Source organism: Lontra canadensis, unplaced genomic scaffold, assembly GCF_010015895.1.
Source record: "Lontra canadensis isolate GAN:19392208 unplaced genomic scaffold, GSC_riverotter_1.0 scaffold135, whole genome shotgun sequence".
NCBI lineage: Eukaryota > Metazoa > Chordata > Mammalia > Carnivora > Mustelidae > Lontra > Lontra canadensis.
The window spans coordinates 2,216,580-2,233,730 of NW_022631129.1; positions in this window are offsets into that span (position 1 = coordinate 2,216,580).

Sequence of the window (17,151 nt, forward strand, 5' to 3'; positions counted from 1 at the left end):
CCTTCATGCAGTCAAAAGTTTACTTGAAAATTAACAATTAGTAACCTACTGTTGACTGGAAGCCTTACTGATAGCACTGGCGGTCAATTAACACATATTTTATGTGATATATGTATTATATACTGTATTATATGATAAGGTAGGCTAAAGAGGAGAAAATGTTTTTAAGAAAATCATAAGGAAGAGAAGATACATTACCCTTTTCACCCATCCCATTTCAGAGACCAGAGTGCTCACCATTACACCATGGAACTGCCACCCATCCCATTTCAAATGACAAGATATCATTCTCTTTTTAAGGCCAAATAATATATTATATATAATATATTATTTTTATATTTATACATATATGTGATATATATTTTTCCTTATCCATATATATGGATATTATTATATCATATCATTAAGATATCATATATATTTTTCTTTATTTTATATATATATATATATATATATATATATATATTCTTTATCCATTCAATTGTTGATGGACACTTTATTTCCATATCTTGGCTATTGTAAATAATGCTGGAGTGAACATGGGGGTGCAGTTCTCTTTTGGAGTTAGTCTTGTTGTTTTCTTAGATAAACACTCAGAAGTGGAATTGCTGGGTATGGTAGTTCTATTTTTAATTTCTTGAGGAACTTCATACTGCTTTCCACAGTGGCTCCACCAATTTATATTCTTACCAGCAGTGCACAGGGTTCCTTTTTCTCTTTATCCTCAAAAAAACTTGTTATCTTGCCTTTTTGCCTTTTTGATAATAGCCATTCTAGTAAGTGTGAGGTGCTATCTTTGTGGTTTTGATTTGCATTTTTCTGATGATAGTGATGTTGAGCATCTTTCCATGTACCTGTGGGCCTTTTGTATATCTTCTTTGGGAAAAAAAAAAATCTGTTTTAAATTAGATCATCTGCCTACTTTTAAATTAGATGTTTTGCTATAGATTAGCATGAGTTCTTTATATCTTTTGGATATTATTAACTTATTGGATATATGATTTGCAAATATCTTCTCCCATCTGGGAGGTCGCCTTTCCATTCTGTTGATGGTTTTCTCTGCTCTGAAGAAGACTTTTAGTTTGATATGGATCCACTTGTTTATTTTCATGTCTATTGGTTTTGTTTTTGTGCAAATCCTAAAACTCATAATGAAGGCTAATGTCAACGAATTTACTACCTGTGTTTCTTTTAGGAATTTTATGGTTTCAAGTCTTACATTTAATTGTTTAATCCATTTTGAGTTAATTTCTGTGTATGAATACAGCTTTTCAATTTCATTCTTCTGGATATTGCTGTCCAGTTTCCCCAAGACCATTTATTGAAGAAACTCTCCTTCTCCATTGTTTATTCTTGGATGCTTTGCCATTAATTAGTTGACCACAAATGCATAGGTTTATTTGTGGGTTGTCTCGTCTCTTCCACCAATATATGTGTCTGTTTTTATGCCAATGTCTATTTTGAATATATAACTCTATAATGTAATTTGAAATCAGGGTGTGTGATATCTCCAGCTTTGTTCTTCTTTTTCAAGATTGTTTAGGGTTTAAACTCTTTGTGGTTCCATACAAATATTAGCATTGTTTCCTTCAGTTCTGTGAAAAATTCCATTGGACTTTTAAAAGGGATTGCATTGAATCTATCCTCAAGATTACTTTGGATAGTTTGGACATTTTAACAATATTGATTCTTCCAATCCATAAGCATATAACATCTTTCCACTTATTTGTGTTTTCAATTACTTTCATGAGTGTCATAGTTTTCAGTGTACAGGTTTTTTAATCTCCTTGTTTAAATTTATTCCTGGGTATTTTATTCTTTTTGATGTGACTGTAGATGGGATGTAAAAAACAAACTTCTCTTTCTGATAGCTCATTATAAGTGTATAGCAATGTAACTGATTTTTGTATGTTGATTTGTCCTGTAACTTTGCTGAATTTATTCATTAATTCTGGGCTGGTTTTTTTGTTTGTTTGTTTGTTTGTTTTTTTGGTAAAGTTTTTAAGGTTTTCTATATATAGTATTACATTGTCTGTAAATAGTGAGTTTTACTTCTTTTGTAATTTGGATGCCTTTTTAATTAACATACAATGTATTATTTGTTTCAGGGGTACAGGTCTGTGATTCATCAGTCTTACACAATTCACAGCACTCACCATAGCACATACCCTCCCCAGTGTCCATCATCCAGCCACCCTATCTCTCCCTTCCCCATCCCCTCCAGAAAACCTCAATTTGTCCCCTGAGATTAAGAGTCTCTTATGCTTTGTCTCCCTCTCTGGTTTCATCTTTCCCTCCCTTTCCCCATGATCCTGTCTTGTTTCTCAAATTCTTCATATCGGTGAGATCATATGATACTTGTCTTTCTCTGATTGACTTATTTCACTTAGCATAATACCCTCTAGTTCCCTCCATGTCATTGCAAATGGCAAGATTTCATTTTTTATTTTATATTTGTTTGTTTGTTTTTCTTTTTTTGATGGATGCCTTTTATTTATTTTTCTTTACTATTTGCTATGGCTAGGACTTCCAATACTATGTTGAATAAAATTGGTGAGACTAGGTATACTCGTCTTTTTCCTGATCATGGAGGAAAAGGTTTCAGCATTTTATTGTTGAGTATTATGTTAGTACTGGACTTGATATATATATGACCTTTATTATGTTGAGGAGTATCCTCTTTATATTCACTCTGGTGAGAGTTTTTATCATAAATGAATGTTGAATTTTGTCAAATGCTATTTCTGCATCTTTGGATACTATAAGGTTTTTATTTCTCCTTTTCTTAATGTGGTACATCACATTGATTGATTGATTGATTTGTAGATTTTGATCTATCCTTACAAATCTGGAATAAATCTCATTTGATCATGGTGTATGATCCTTATAATGTATTGTTAAATTTGATACGCTAGTATTTTTTAATGATTTTTTTCACCTATATTCATCAGGGATATTGACCCTTTTTTGTGTTCTTTATTGTTTTGGTATCAGGGTAATGCTGGCTTCAAAAATAAGTTTGGGTGTGTTTGCTCCCCTTGTATTTTTTGAAATGGTTTAAGAAAGATTGGTATTAACACTTTGAATTATTTATTTATTTATTTATTTGACAGACAGAGATCGCAAGTAGGCAGAGAGGCAGGCAGAGAGAGAGGAGGAAGCAGGATCCCTGCTGAGCAGAGAACCCGATGCGGGACTCGATCCCAGGACTCTGGGATCATGACCTGAGCCAAAGGCAGAGGCTTTAACCCACTGAGCCACCCAGGTGCCCCAACTCTTTGACTTTTTGGTAGAAATCAAGTGAAGCTGCTTGCTCCTGGACTATTATTATTAAGATCCAATATCTTTACTAGTAATGAGGGGTTTTTTGAGTATTTTATTTTTTCATGATTCAGTCTTGGAAGGTTGTATTTTTTTTTTATATATATTTATCAATTTCTTCTGGTTTCCCAATTTGATGTATAATTGTTCATAGTAGTCTCTTATGATCCTTTGCGTTTTTGTGGTATGAGTTGTAAAGTTTCTGCTTTCATTTCTGGTTTCATTTATTTGAGCCGTCTCTTTTTTTCTTGGTGACTGTAGCTAAAGTTTTGTCATTTGGTTTATCTCTTAAAGAGCCAAGTCTGGTTTTATTGATCTTTTCTATTGTCTTTTTAGTCTCTGTTTCTTTAATTTCTGCTTTGATCTTTGCTATTTCCTTTCTTCTACTAACTTTGGAGTGCATTTTTTTTTTGTAGTAGTAGTTGTTGTTTTTCCTTTAGGTGTAATTGGATTGTTTATTTGAGTTTTTCTTGTTTCTTAATATAGTTATCTATGGCTCTGAACTTCCCTCTTAAAATTGCTTTTGCTGTATTCCATTAGTTTTGATATCCTGTATTTCCATTTTCATTTATATTGAGGTAATATTTTATTTCTTTGACCCATTAGTTGTTCAGTAGCATATTGTTTACTCTCTTCATATCTGTGAATCTTTCAGTTTCCTTCTTGTAATTGGTTCCTGGTTTCATACCATCGTGGTTGGAAAAGACACTAGATGTGATTTCAGTCTTAAATTCGTTAAGACTTGGTTTTTTGCCTAACACATAATCTGTCCTGGAGAATGTCCCATATACACTTGAGAATAATGTGTGTTTGTTACTTTTGGATGGAATGTTCTGTAAATATCTGTTAAGTCCATATGGTCTAACCTGTTGTTTAAAGCCTATGTTTCCTTATCGACTTTCTGTCTGCTTGATCTATCCATTGATGTAAGTGAGATGTTAAAGTCCCCTGCTATTATTGGATTGTTGTAATTTTCTTCCTTTAGGTATGTTTGTATTACTTCATGTATTTAGATGTTCGCTTGTTGGGTGCATCAATATATATGTAAGTACACATGTTATATGCATTATATGTTACATATGTTATATTCTCTGTGGATTGAACCCTTTATCATGAAGTAATGCCTTTCTTTGTCTATTACAGAATGTTCTAAGGTTGATTTTGTCTGATATTGTTATAGCTATCCCAACTCTCTCTTTGTTTCCATTTACATGTAACATCTCTTTCTATACCTTCCATTTTAGTCTCTGTGTGTCCTTAAATCTCAAATATGTCTCTTATAGGCAGCATAAAGATGGATCTTGGGTTTTTATTTGTTTGTTTCTTTGTGTTTTATCTATTCAATCATCCTGTGTCTTTTGACTGGAGAATTTATTCCATTTATATTAAAGATAATTATTTGTAGGTATATATTTATTGTTACTTCGTTAACTGTTTTTAAGCTGTTTTATAATTCTTCTGTTCCTTTCTTCTCTTGAGCTCTTTCTTTGTGGTTAAACGACTTTCTTTAGTGGTACATTCAGATTCCTTCCTCATTATTTTTTGTGTATCTAAGTTTTTGCTTGTTGGTTAACATGAAGCTTACATATAACAATTCATATTTATAACAATCTGTTTTGAATTGATAACAACTTAAATGTGAATGCATTCTAAAGCCCTATAGGCTCCATATTTTACATTTTCGATGTCATGTTTTGCTTATTTTTAACTTGTGAGTATCCCTTAACTAATTATTATAGTTACAGTTATTTTTACTACTTTTGTCTTTTAATCTTCATACTAGCTTTATAAGTGGTTAATCCACTACTTTTTCTAAATATAGTAAAGTAAATGAAGTAAAGGAAATATACATTTACAAGTCAATTTACACTTTCATATGTTTTCTTGTTGATAATTAGTGTCCTTTCTTTTCAGCTTAAAGATAATCCTTTAACTTTTCTTCTAAAGCTGGTTCAGTGGTGATAAACTTCTTTAGCTTTTGGTTAATCTGGAAAACTATTTCTCCTCTAATTCTGAGAGATAACGCTTCTGGGTAGAGTATTCTTAGTTGAATTTTTTTCTTTCTTCAGCCCTTTGAACTAATCATGCCATCCCTTCTGGCTTGTAAAGTTTGTGCTTAAAAATTTGCTGATAGTCTGATTTGGGTTCCCTTGTATATAAAAACTTTTTTTTTTCCCTCTTGCTTCTTTAAAGATTCTCTCCTTGTCTTTAACTTTTGACAAAAATAATTATCATATGTCTTGGTGTGGGTATCCTCAGAATCACCTTATTTGGAACTCTCTGGGATTTCTAGATCAAGATGTCTGTTTTTTTCCACATATCAGGCAAATTTTCAGGCATTATTTCTTCAAATACATTTTTGTCTCCTTCTCTCTCTCTTCTTCTCAGATCCCTTTAATGTGACTGTTAGTACACTTAATGTCCCATAAACCTCTTAAGCTGTCTTTCCTTTTTTTCCATTTTCCTTTTCTTGCTACTATGATTAGGGTGAGATCCTGTCTTTGTTTCACTGATTCTTTTCTCTGCTTTGTTTAGTCTGCTATTGAGTCCCCCTAGTGTATTTTTTAATTTCAGTTACTGTACTCCTCAGTAATGTGGCTTCTGTTTGGAACCTTTTTATATTTTCTATCTCTTTGTTGAAAGTCTTACTGTGTTCATTTATTCTCCTGAGTTCTGTAAGCATCTTTCTGACCATTACATTGAACTCTTGATCTCCATTCCATTTCCCCCTGCCCTGGGTTTTATCTTATTTTTCATTTGTAACATATTCCTTTATTTCTTCATTTTGCATGACTATCTGTGTTGGTTTTTATGCATTAGAAAAAACAACCATGCGTCCCAGTCTTGAAGTGTTAGCCTTGTGTAGGAGATGAAACTTCTCATTCAACCCTATCTTAGTTTTTGGTTGTCTCTAAAACCTGTGCTTGTCCAAACACCTTATTTTATTTTTAATATTTCTGAGTAGTTCAGGTGTACCAAGACCAGCTGGTGTCTGAAAAAGGAAGGTCTCAGTCAACACCTAGATTCAGGCTGACTAGAAGCCCAACTCTCAGACAGCAGCTTTTAAAGAATGCAAATATTCACAGTCCTGTGGCACCACAAGCATAAGTCCCATTAGACCCCAGAGCCAGACAATCTGGATGTGTCCTCTGAGTGGCAGCCACCAAAAAATATGCCTCCAGATGTGCCAGCTCCTTTTCAGTGGATACCAGTGAGCTGTAGTGAGGCAGAGAAAGAATGCAAAGGTGGCCTCCTCAGCTTTTATTTCCTGAGAGTACCAGTGTAACCTCTAGAGGTATGCCAAACCTGAAGCCTGCTCCTAAGGCCAAAACTCCAGCACCAGCAAGTGGGCCTCTTTCACAGACATGCTGGAGGTATATTTTAGTCTGTTGTCTGTCCAATGCCCTGGGGGTGGTAGCCTGGCAAGAACTGTCTCTCTAATTGTTACAGTTTTGTGGGATCCAGGATTGCAAACCCCCTGGCCATCAGAGCCATATGATCAAGGAATATTCCCTGGGCAGCAGCCGTAAAAACCAGGGCACCAGGTATAAACATTAGAGTACCAGGCACATATAAGAGGTCCCTTTTAGGAGACAGTGGCACTCTGGAGCATTGTAGGTGAGAGTGGAGATAACGCCCACCCTCCATGTTCTCAGGGAAGGTTTATAGGCAACTCTTAGATGTGTGCTTAATAAGAAGCCTGCTCTTCAGGCTGCAGATATGATGATAAGTGAATAGGCCTCTTTCACAGAAAGATTGAGCTGTTGGGACTGTTGCTGCTTATTATTCCCTGGGTTGGTAAACATTTACAGAACTTTTTTTCTGTAGGTTACATATTTATGGACCCACAAACATAAGTCCCACTTACCACCAGAGCCAGACAACGTGGAGGTTTACCTTAGCAATAACCACAAAAATCATGCACCAAAGGAATAAGATCCTTTCTGGAAGATGACAGTGAAGGGCAGTGCAAAGATTGTGTCCACTGGTCTCTGTTCTGTCAGAGTGCTTCCAGAGGCTCCTAGAAGTTTGCAAGACTGGAAGTCTGTCCCTGAGGTCAAATTCCTATAAGACAAATAGGCCTCTTTCTCAGAAAGACTTGTGTGTATTTCAGTCTGCTGTCTGTGTAGAGTCCTGATAGTGGGAGTCTGTCAAGAACTGCCTCTCTGATTGTTACAGTGCTGGGACCAGGAATGCAGGACCCCCTGGCCTCCAGAGTCAGACAATCAAGAGGTGTCCTCTGAGTAGCAGCCATAAAAACTGGGTCACCAGACATAAAAACCAGGGTTCCAGACATGTGTAGAAGCTCCCCTCTGGGAGATACTTCAACTCTGGAGTGCAATAGAGGGAAAGCGCAAAGGTGGCACTTAGTGGCTGGAGTGAGGCAGACAAGGAGTACAAAGATGGCAACTGACAAAGAAAGGGAAAGAAAAAGAAAAGGAAAAAGGAAAATTAAAAAGAAAAAAAAAAAAACTGCTGCCCACCAGTTTTAGCAAGTCAGGGGGAGATCAAGGAGATGTTGCACATTGTCCTCAGATACCAGAGAGTATCTCAGCAGGCCTCCACCTTCAGACCAAAGCTTTAGCAAATGAATCTCTTTCACAAGGAGTCTGGGTGCTTTTCAAAGTGCTACTTCTGCCCTGTTCTCTGAGGCAGGTTAGTCTACCTGTGGGCCCTTTGAGAGCTTTTCCTCAGTTCAGCACAACCCTGTGGTCTTCAAAGACAGATGTTTCAGGGGTTCATATTTCAGGTACTGGTCTTAAAAGTTGGGGTGTCTGATGTGGTGTACAAACCTTTCATTCTGCAGAGAGAAGCTGTTGTTTTGTGAGTTTCCTCCAGATTGTGGGTCACCGTGTATGTGTGTGGGAGGAAGGTTAGCAAGATCATGCCTCAGCCTTTCCTACCCACTTTAGGGTGGTTTCCCCCTGATGTGAAGAGGTTGTTCTGCCAGTTTTTACCTGTGTTTTGTTTTATTTTGTTTCCTCTAGAGGAACTTGTTCTTTATATAGCTGTAGACTTGGAGTGTTCATGGGAGGAGGTAAATTGAGGATCTTTCTACCTCACCATCTTGAACCAGAACCCTTCACGGTATAGTAACTTATTTAATATGGTATTGACACAAGGACAGAGAAACAGACAAATGGGAACGGCGATACTCAATTATCTCCTATATAACAAAGGGGCACTATAGTGCAGTGGAGAAAAGAGTCTTTTTAATAAGTGTTTTCAATAAGTGTTGCTGGTTCAATTTGACATTCATGTTGAAAAAAATTTGCGCCCAACTTCATACCACTCACAAAAATCAATCCCAGTAACTTGTATATCAAAGGCAAAAAAGACCAATAAATTGAACTATATTAAAATGTAAAACTTTTGTTTATGAAAAGTCAAAGAGTGGGGAAAATATTTGCAATAATTTTAGCTGTCAAAAGCCTTATGTGGAAAATATATTAAAGATTCCTAAAACCAATAGAAAAAAATCAGTAACAATGTGAACAGGTTTGCTTTTTTTGGGGATGTTTGGGGTTTGTTTGTTTGTTTACTACCGATGGAATCTGAATGGTCAGTAAAGATCTGAAGATGCTCTGTGTCCCTAGTCACCAGAGGAATACACATGAAACCACAGTGAGAGAACTCTCTCTAGCCTGAGAAGCACTTAATTTAGAAATGCTGGCAATCTTAACCATCAACAAGGATGTGTTACAGTTGAAACTCTTATATACTAATTGAAATACATATTCATATAATTACTTTGGGAGACTGCTTGACATTATTTACTAAAATTGACTGAAATTGAACATCCATACACTCTCTGACCCAATACTCTCAATACTCAATATAAATGGTGCATCTGTGTCCCAAAGGACAGGCTCAGAAATATTCCGAGCAGCATTATTTATGGTAGACAAATCTGGAAACAGATGTCCATCTATAATAGGTTGAATAAATAAATTATGGTATATTCATGGAATCAAATTCCACACAGCAATGAATAACTGCTCCAGGTAACAGCATGCAGAAATCTTCTAAACAATCATCAGGCACAAAAACTATTTATTGTGTGATGCCATTTATATAAAGTTCAAAAACAGACGAATGTAATACACTATTTTAGAAGTCTCTGTAGTGGTTTCCTGTGGGGAGGAAGAAGGATTAGTGATGAGGAAAGGCATGTGGGGACTTTTGCAGTCTGTTAACATTTTATTTGTCTGCCTGGTGGTAACATTGTATTTTTTCATTTTGTGATATGATCATCCTATATGCTTATGATTTATGCACTTTTCTCTCTTATGATTATACATCTATATGAATGTTTAAAAATATTAGACTGCCACATTTGAGCTTCAGAAAGATATTTTTGCACATTCAGAACGGTCTACTCTGGTGGAGTTCTCTTCTGTTACAGGCCCATGACATTGTGGAGGTTGTTATTGGAAGTTAGCTTTGCTGCTGAATTCCCTAGTGGATCTTGCAATTACATTTTAAAATTCAGGAAAATATGAAGGGAAGAATACATTTGTTAAAATTTTGGCTCAGAAAGTCTGTTTGGGAGAATCAGCATCCAGCCAGGCAGATGCTCTTGGTTATATGTACTACTATGATTCTCACTCAGCATCTACCCTGACCTGATGAGTTGCTGTTTCCTTCTCAGACTCCACCACTTCCCCAGTGATCCAAACCCATTACACTTAAGTTTCAGCACCTGGATCTGCCATAGGGACTGTGAGTCTGTTCCCACAGGAGCATGGAGTAGATGTCACACAGGAGGGAAAGACTCCAACCAAAGCCGGTGATAGGTGTGGGTGGTCTTTGCCTCTTCAGATTCTTGTACTCATTTTGCTAAATTGGATTCATTACATTTTATCCTAAGGTGATTGGAAGGATTAAATGCATTCATGTCTGATGTAAATATTAGATAAATTCTAAATTTTTCTTTTAGGATTTGAAATTTAAATTTTGACTGTAAAAGACTGTTCTTGGTGGAATGCAAATTTGACAATTACACATATAAGTGTGTTATATGTTGGCAACTAAAATAACCTATTATTAGAATTATATTGAAAAGACCAGAAAAGTCTGGGTCTTGAAACCCCTGAAATGTGATTTCAAGTTCAGGGACTACATTTATGATTCTATGGTATAGAAAAATAAAAAGGAAAAGGAAATAAATAAAAATAAAAAGGAAAATAAAAAATTAAAAAATTAAAAGGAAAAACTTTTTATTTAAAAATAAAAAGGAAAACTTTCTTTTCTATTGTATTTAGTGAAAATGCATCTAGTGACATCTAAGTTTATTAGCCTCAAGTAGAACTGGATCATCAGCAGAATGAACTATAAAATCAAAGCAAAGTTGCACATATATGCTTATGGGTTGAGGGTGAGCCTGAGCTTGAATTGATCTGATAGATAAAAATTTATAAATATTTGCTCTTTGTGTATTGGATTCATTTCTGATGTCACCCAGGTAGACTGGGGGAAATACAGAATTTTTGACAATCCTCATTAATTATATAAAATGTTCAAGATTTATTTTTCTTGACTTATTTGAAGGGCTCAGAAACAAAACACATATTTTGTGAATTCAGAACATTGGATAATCAATTAATTAAGGTAGTATTTCTATTATACCTAGCCTGAAGAATTCATTCAAAATGAGGCAGTAGAGAGCTCACTTGATTTGCAAAGAAAAACCTGGGTTTTAGTGCAGGATTTTCCCCAATAATTAACCTCAAAAACTTAAGCGTATTACTTAATTTCTTTATTTCCCACCACCTCTTCTGTAAAAGTGAAAGGCACACCTGTTCCATACATGTACCTAGAAGATCAAATGCAATGTTGTATATGAAAGCCTTTTCACAGATATAAGGCAAAACATAAATGTAAAGACATTGCCGTCAAACTCAGGGCACCCATTCACGTTCATAGACTATTTTATCTTGGATTATTTAGGGGTTTCCATAACAAACAATTTGTTATAGTATTCAAAATGATAAATATATTTGGAATTTAGACCACTGGTCATCAATAGTGTACTCTGTTCATTTATTATATTTTTGTTCTCTGAGTGTTGCCTAATCACACTCACCTCACAAGCAAAGAGCAGACCTAACATGGACCCTCTGGGCGGAGCATTGATCATTCGGATTCTTAAGCTATAACATCACAGAATTGCTTTCATGTGTCTAATCCGTCCTGTGCCCAAACATGTGGCAGTTCTGTCACTGTCCATGGCCTGACAGTGATCAGGTAGCACACAGATTTAGTTTGCTTCTTATTAGCTCACAATGTTAATTCAAAACTGAAAAAAAAAAAAAAGAAAAAAAAAAGAAAAAGCAAGACAGAAACCTCAACAACTACATTTGTATTTTGTACACAAACCAACATTTTATTAGCTGCTATTCTCATCTGTAGAATGAAAATTCTATCTAATGAATTACTCAGGAGTTAGTAGTAATACTTCCAATCTGACTGGAGGTCACTCTCCAATTGTATATAGAGTAACTACAATTATAAACCCTTTTTTTATGATTTAAATTTTAATTTAATTCCAGTTAGTTAATATACAGTGTTACATGACTTTTAAGTATAGATTTTAGTGATTCAACACTTGCATACTTCATCCTGTGCTCCTAACAAGTACACTCCTTAATTCCCATTACTTATTTAAGTCATCTCCCCAATTTCTCCCCCTCTGGTAACCATCAGTTTGTTCTCTGTAATCAAAGTTTGTTTCCTGGTTTCTCTTTCTCTCCTGTTTTTCTTTTTTTTTTCCTCCTTTGCTAGGTTATTTTGTTTCTTAAATTCCACATATGGGTGAAACCATATGGTATATTTATCTTTCTCTGAATGACATTTCTTTTAGCATATTCTCTAACTCCATCCATGCTGTTGCAAATGACAAGATTTCATTCTTTCTTAAGACTGAGTAATATTCCATTGTATATGCAATGTATATCTCCTTGAATTAGTATATATTAGTATAGGTACAATGTATATCTCCTTGAATTAGTGTTTTTGTATTCTTCCAGTAAATAACCAGTAGTGCAACTGCTGAATCATAAGGTAGTTATGTTTTTAACTTTTTGAGGAACCACCATATCATTTTCCACAGTGGCTGCACCAGTTTGCGTTCCCACCACCAGGGCACAAGTGTTCCTTTTTAGTCACATCCTTGCCAACACCTGTCATTTTTTATGATGTTGATTTTAGCCACTCGGACAGGTGTAAGGTGATATCTCATTGTAGTTTTGATTTGTATTTCCCCAATAATGAGTGGTGTTGAGCACCTTTTATATGTCTGTTGGCCATCTGTATGTCTGTGCCATCTGTATGTCTATGCCCATTTTTTAATTGGATTATTTGTTTTTTGGATGTTGAGATGTAAAAATTCTTTATATAATTTGGATATTAACCTTTTGTCAAATATGCCATTTGCAAATATCTTCTCCCATTCCATAGGTTGCCTTTTATTTTGTTGATTGTTTCCTTCACTGTGCAGAAGATTTTCAGTTTGAGGTAGTTTATTTTTGCTTTTGTTTCCCTTGCCTCAGTAAACTTATCTAGAAAGAAGTTGCTACTGCTACTGATGATATCAAGGAACACATTACTGTTTGTGTTCTCTTCTAATTTTTATGGTTTCAGGTCTCACATTTAGGTTATTACTTCATTTTGAGTTCTTTTTAAAGATTTATTTATTTTAGAAAGAGAGTGCACACAAGCAGGAGGGCAGGGAGAGAGAGAGAGAGAGAGAGTCTTATGTAGACTGCATGCTGAACAAAGAGCTCCACATGGGGCTTAATACCACCTGAGATCATAACCTGAGCCGAAACTAAGAGTCAGACACTTAGCCACTGCACCACCCAAACACTCCTGAGTTTATTTTTGTGTATGTGTAAGGGAGTGTTCCAGTCTCATTCTTTTGCATGTTGCTGTCCAGTTTTCTCAACTCCTTTTGTTGAAGAGATAGTCCATTTCATGTTGGATATTCTTTCCAGCTTTGTCAAAGTTTACTTGACTATATAGTTCTGGGTTCATTTCAGGGTTTTCTATTCTGTTCTATTGACATATGTCTATTTTTGTGGCAGTACCATACTGTTTTGATTAATATGACTTGAAGTCTGGAATTGTAATGTCTCCAGCTTTGCTTTTTTTTTTTTTTTTTTCAAGTCTGCTTCAGCTCTTTGGGGTCTTCTGTGGTTCCATACAAATTTTAAGATTGTTTTTTCTAGTTCTGTGAAGAATGTTGATGGTATTTTGGTAAAGATTGCATTAAGTCTATAGGTTGCTTTGAAAAGTATACACATTTCAACAATATTTGTTTTTCCAATGCATGAGAATGGAATGTCTTTCGTTTCTTTGTGTCCTTTTCAATATCTTTCTTCAGTGTCTTACAGTTTTCAGAGTACTGGTCTTTCAGCTCTTTGGTTAGGTTTATCCATAGGTATGCTTTTATTTTGGATGCCTTTGTAATGGGATTGTTTTCCTTATTTCTCTTTCTACTGCTTCATTATTAGTGCATAGAAATGCAAGAGATTTATCTACATTGATTTTGTTTCCTGTGAATTTACTGATTTTTTTATCAGTTCTAGGAGTTTTTTGATGGAATCTTGAGATTTCTACATATAGTAATATGCCATCTGCAAATAGTGATACCAACTTAGATACATTTTAATTCTTTTTGTTGTCTGATTGCTATAGCCAGAGCTTCCAGTACTATGTTGAATAAAAAATAGTGAGAGTGGACATTCTTGTCATGTTCCTAACCTTAGGGGAAAAGCTCTCAGTTTTCACCACTGAGTATGATGTTAGTTGTCAGTTTTTCATATATGGCCTTTATTATGTTGAGGTATTTTCTGTCTAAACCCACTTCATCGAAGCTTTTGATCATGATTGCATGTTGTATTTAGTCAAATGATTTTTATTCATGTATTGATTGAAATGATCATATGGTTCTTGTCTTTTCTCTTATTGATGTGACATACCATGTTAATTGATTTAGGAATATTGAACCACCAACCTGGGAATAAATCCCACTAGATTTTTTTTTTCTTCTTACTGTATTGTTGGATTCAGTTTCCTAGCATTTTGCATCTATTTTCATCAGGAATATCATCCTGTAGTTCTCTTTTTTTTTTTTTACAATTTTTTTAATTGGTTTTGGTATCAGAGTAATGCTGGCCTCATAGAATGAATTTGGAGCTTTTCCTTCTTTTTCTATCTTTTTGGAGTAGTTTGGGAATAGGTATTAACTCTTCTTTAAATGTTTGGTAGAATTCACTGATGAAGCCATTTGGCCCTGGACTTTTGTTTGTTGGAAATTTTTTGATTTCTGATTCAATTTCAGTGCTTGTTATTAGTTTGTTCAAGTTTTCTATTTCTTTCTGTTTCAGTCTTGGTAGTTTATATGTTTCTAGAAATTTGCCCATTTCTTTTACATTGTCCAATTTGTTGGCATCTAATATTCTCTCGGAATTGTTTGTAGTTCTGTGGTATTGGTTGTTATTTCTCCTCTCTCATTTGTAATTTTATTTATTTGAGTCCTTTCTCTTTTTTTCTTGACGAGTCTGGCTAGAGGTTTATCAATTTTATTGATTTTTTTTCCAAAGATCCAACTCCAGGGTTCACTGACTTATTCTACTGCAAGATTTTTTAGTTTCTATATCATTTATTTCTGCTCTAATCTTTATGATTTCCTTGTTTCTTTTAAATTTTGTTTGTTGTTCTTTTTCTAGACCCTTTAGGTGTAAGGTTAGGTTTTTATTTGAGATTTTTCTTACTTCTTGTGGGAGGCCTGTATTACCACAACTTCCCCCTTAGAACCACTTTCACTGCATTCCAGAGGTTTTAGGTCATGATATTTTCTTTTTCATTTGTTTCTGTGTACTTTTTGATTTCTTTGATTTGTTGGTTGACCATGCATTGTTTAGTAGCGTGTTATTTAATCACCATGCCTTGTGCAGTTACCAGATTTTTTCTTATGGTTGACTTCTGGTTTCATTACATTGTGGTCAGAAAAGATGCATGGTATGAATTTGATCTCTCTGTATTTGTTGAGGCTTGTTGTTTGGTGTAATATGTGATTTATTCTGGAGAATGTTCCATGAACACTTGAAAAGAATGTGTATTCTTCTTCCTTAGGACAGGATGTTCTGAATATATGTATTTAGTCCATCTGGCTGAGTGTCATTCAAAGCCATGGTTTCTTTTTAGATTTTCTGTTTGGATGATCCGTCTACTGATGTAAGTGGGGTGTTAAAGACCCTACATTATTTTATTATTTTTATTTATTATTTTATAATTAGTTCTTTTATGTTTGTTATTAACTGTTTTATGTATTTGAGTGCTCCTGTGCTGGGTGCATAAATGTTTATAATTGTTCTGTACTCTTGTTGGATTGTCCCCTTTATTATTATATAGTGTTCTTCTTTGTCTCTTGCTACAGCCTTTGTTTTAATATGTATTTTGTCTAATATAAGTATTGTTCCTCTGGCTTTCTTTTGATGTCCATTTTCATGATAGGTGTTTCTCCATCCCATCTCTTTCAATCTGCAGGTGTCTGTTAGTCTAAAATGAATCTCTTCTAGGCAACATATAGATGGGGGTGTGTTTTTTTTTTTTAATCCATTCTTTCATCCTTTGTCTTTTGATTGGGGCATTCAGTTGTCTTACATTCAAAGTAATTATTGATAGATATGTATTTATTTGTCTTATTACTTATTTTGTGATTGTTTCTGAGGGCTACCTTTGATCATTTCTTGTCACTCTCTTTCATGGTTTGTTGATTTTCTTCACTGATATATTTGGATTTCTTTCTCTTTATTATTTGCATATCTATTTGTGTTTTTTGATATATGGCTACTGTTAGGTTTGTATATAACTTCTTCTGCATATAGCATTGCATATTAAGTTATTGATAGTTTAAGTTTAAACCCATTCTTTACTTTTTTCTCTTTTCCATATTATAGGTATATGGTGTCATATATTACATTCTTTGTTTCTGTGAGTTCTTTGCTTTTTTTACAGAAATATTCATTTTTAATGCTTTTGTGTTTCCCAAATTTATACTGACTTTTGGTCTCTCCTTTTCATTCAACAGTCCCCTTTAATATTTCTTGCCAAGCTGGCTTAGTAGTCATTAACTCCTTTTAGTTTTCGTTTATCTGGGAAACTGTTTATTTCTCTCTCTATTCTGAATTACAGGCTTGCCAGAGAGAATATTCCTGGCTGCAGATATTTCCCATTCAGCACTTTGAATATATTATACCACTCTCTTTTGGATTTTTATGTTTCTATTGAAAAATCTCCTATCTGTCTTATGGGTTTTTCCTTAGAAGTCACTTTCTTCTTTGTCTTGCTGCTTATAAGGTTTTTCTTTACTACAATATTTTGCCAACTTAATTACAATATGTCTTATTGCATGTCTACTTTTGTTGATTTTTATGGGTGTTCTCTGTGCCTTCTGGCTCTGGATATCTGTTTCCTTCCCCAGATTAGGAAAATTTTAAGGCATTATTTCTTCAAATTAATTTTTTGCCCCCTTTTCTCTCTTCTTCTTCTGGGACTCTTAAAACATTAATGTTATCACATTTGATGGAAACACTGAATTCCCTGTCTATCCTCCTTTTGTGTAATTCTTTGTTCTTGCTTTTCAGCAGACTGCTTTCCATTTGTCTTCTAAGTCACAAATTCTTCTACTTCTTCTATTCTGCTGTTCATTCCATCAAGCATGTTTCTCATTTCATTTATTAAGCCTTTTATGTCCTTTTTATCTCTGCTGTATTATTCCTTATCCATGTGTTAAGGGTCTCACTCATGTCTTCCACTCTTCTC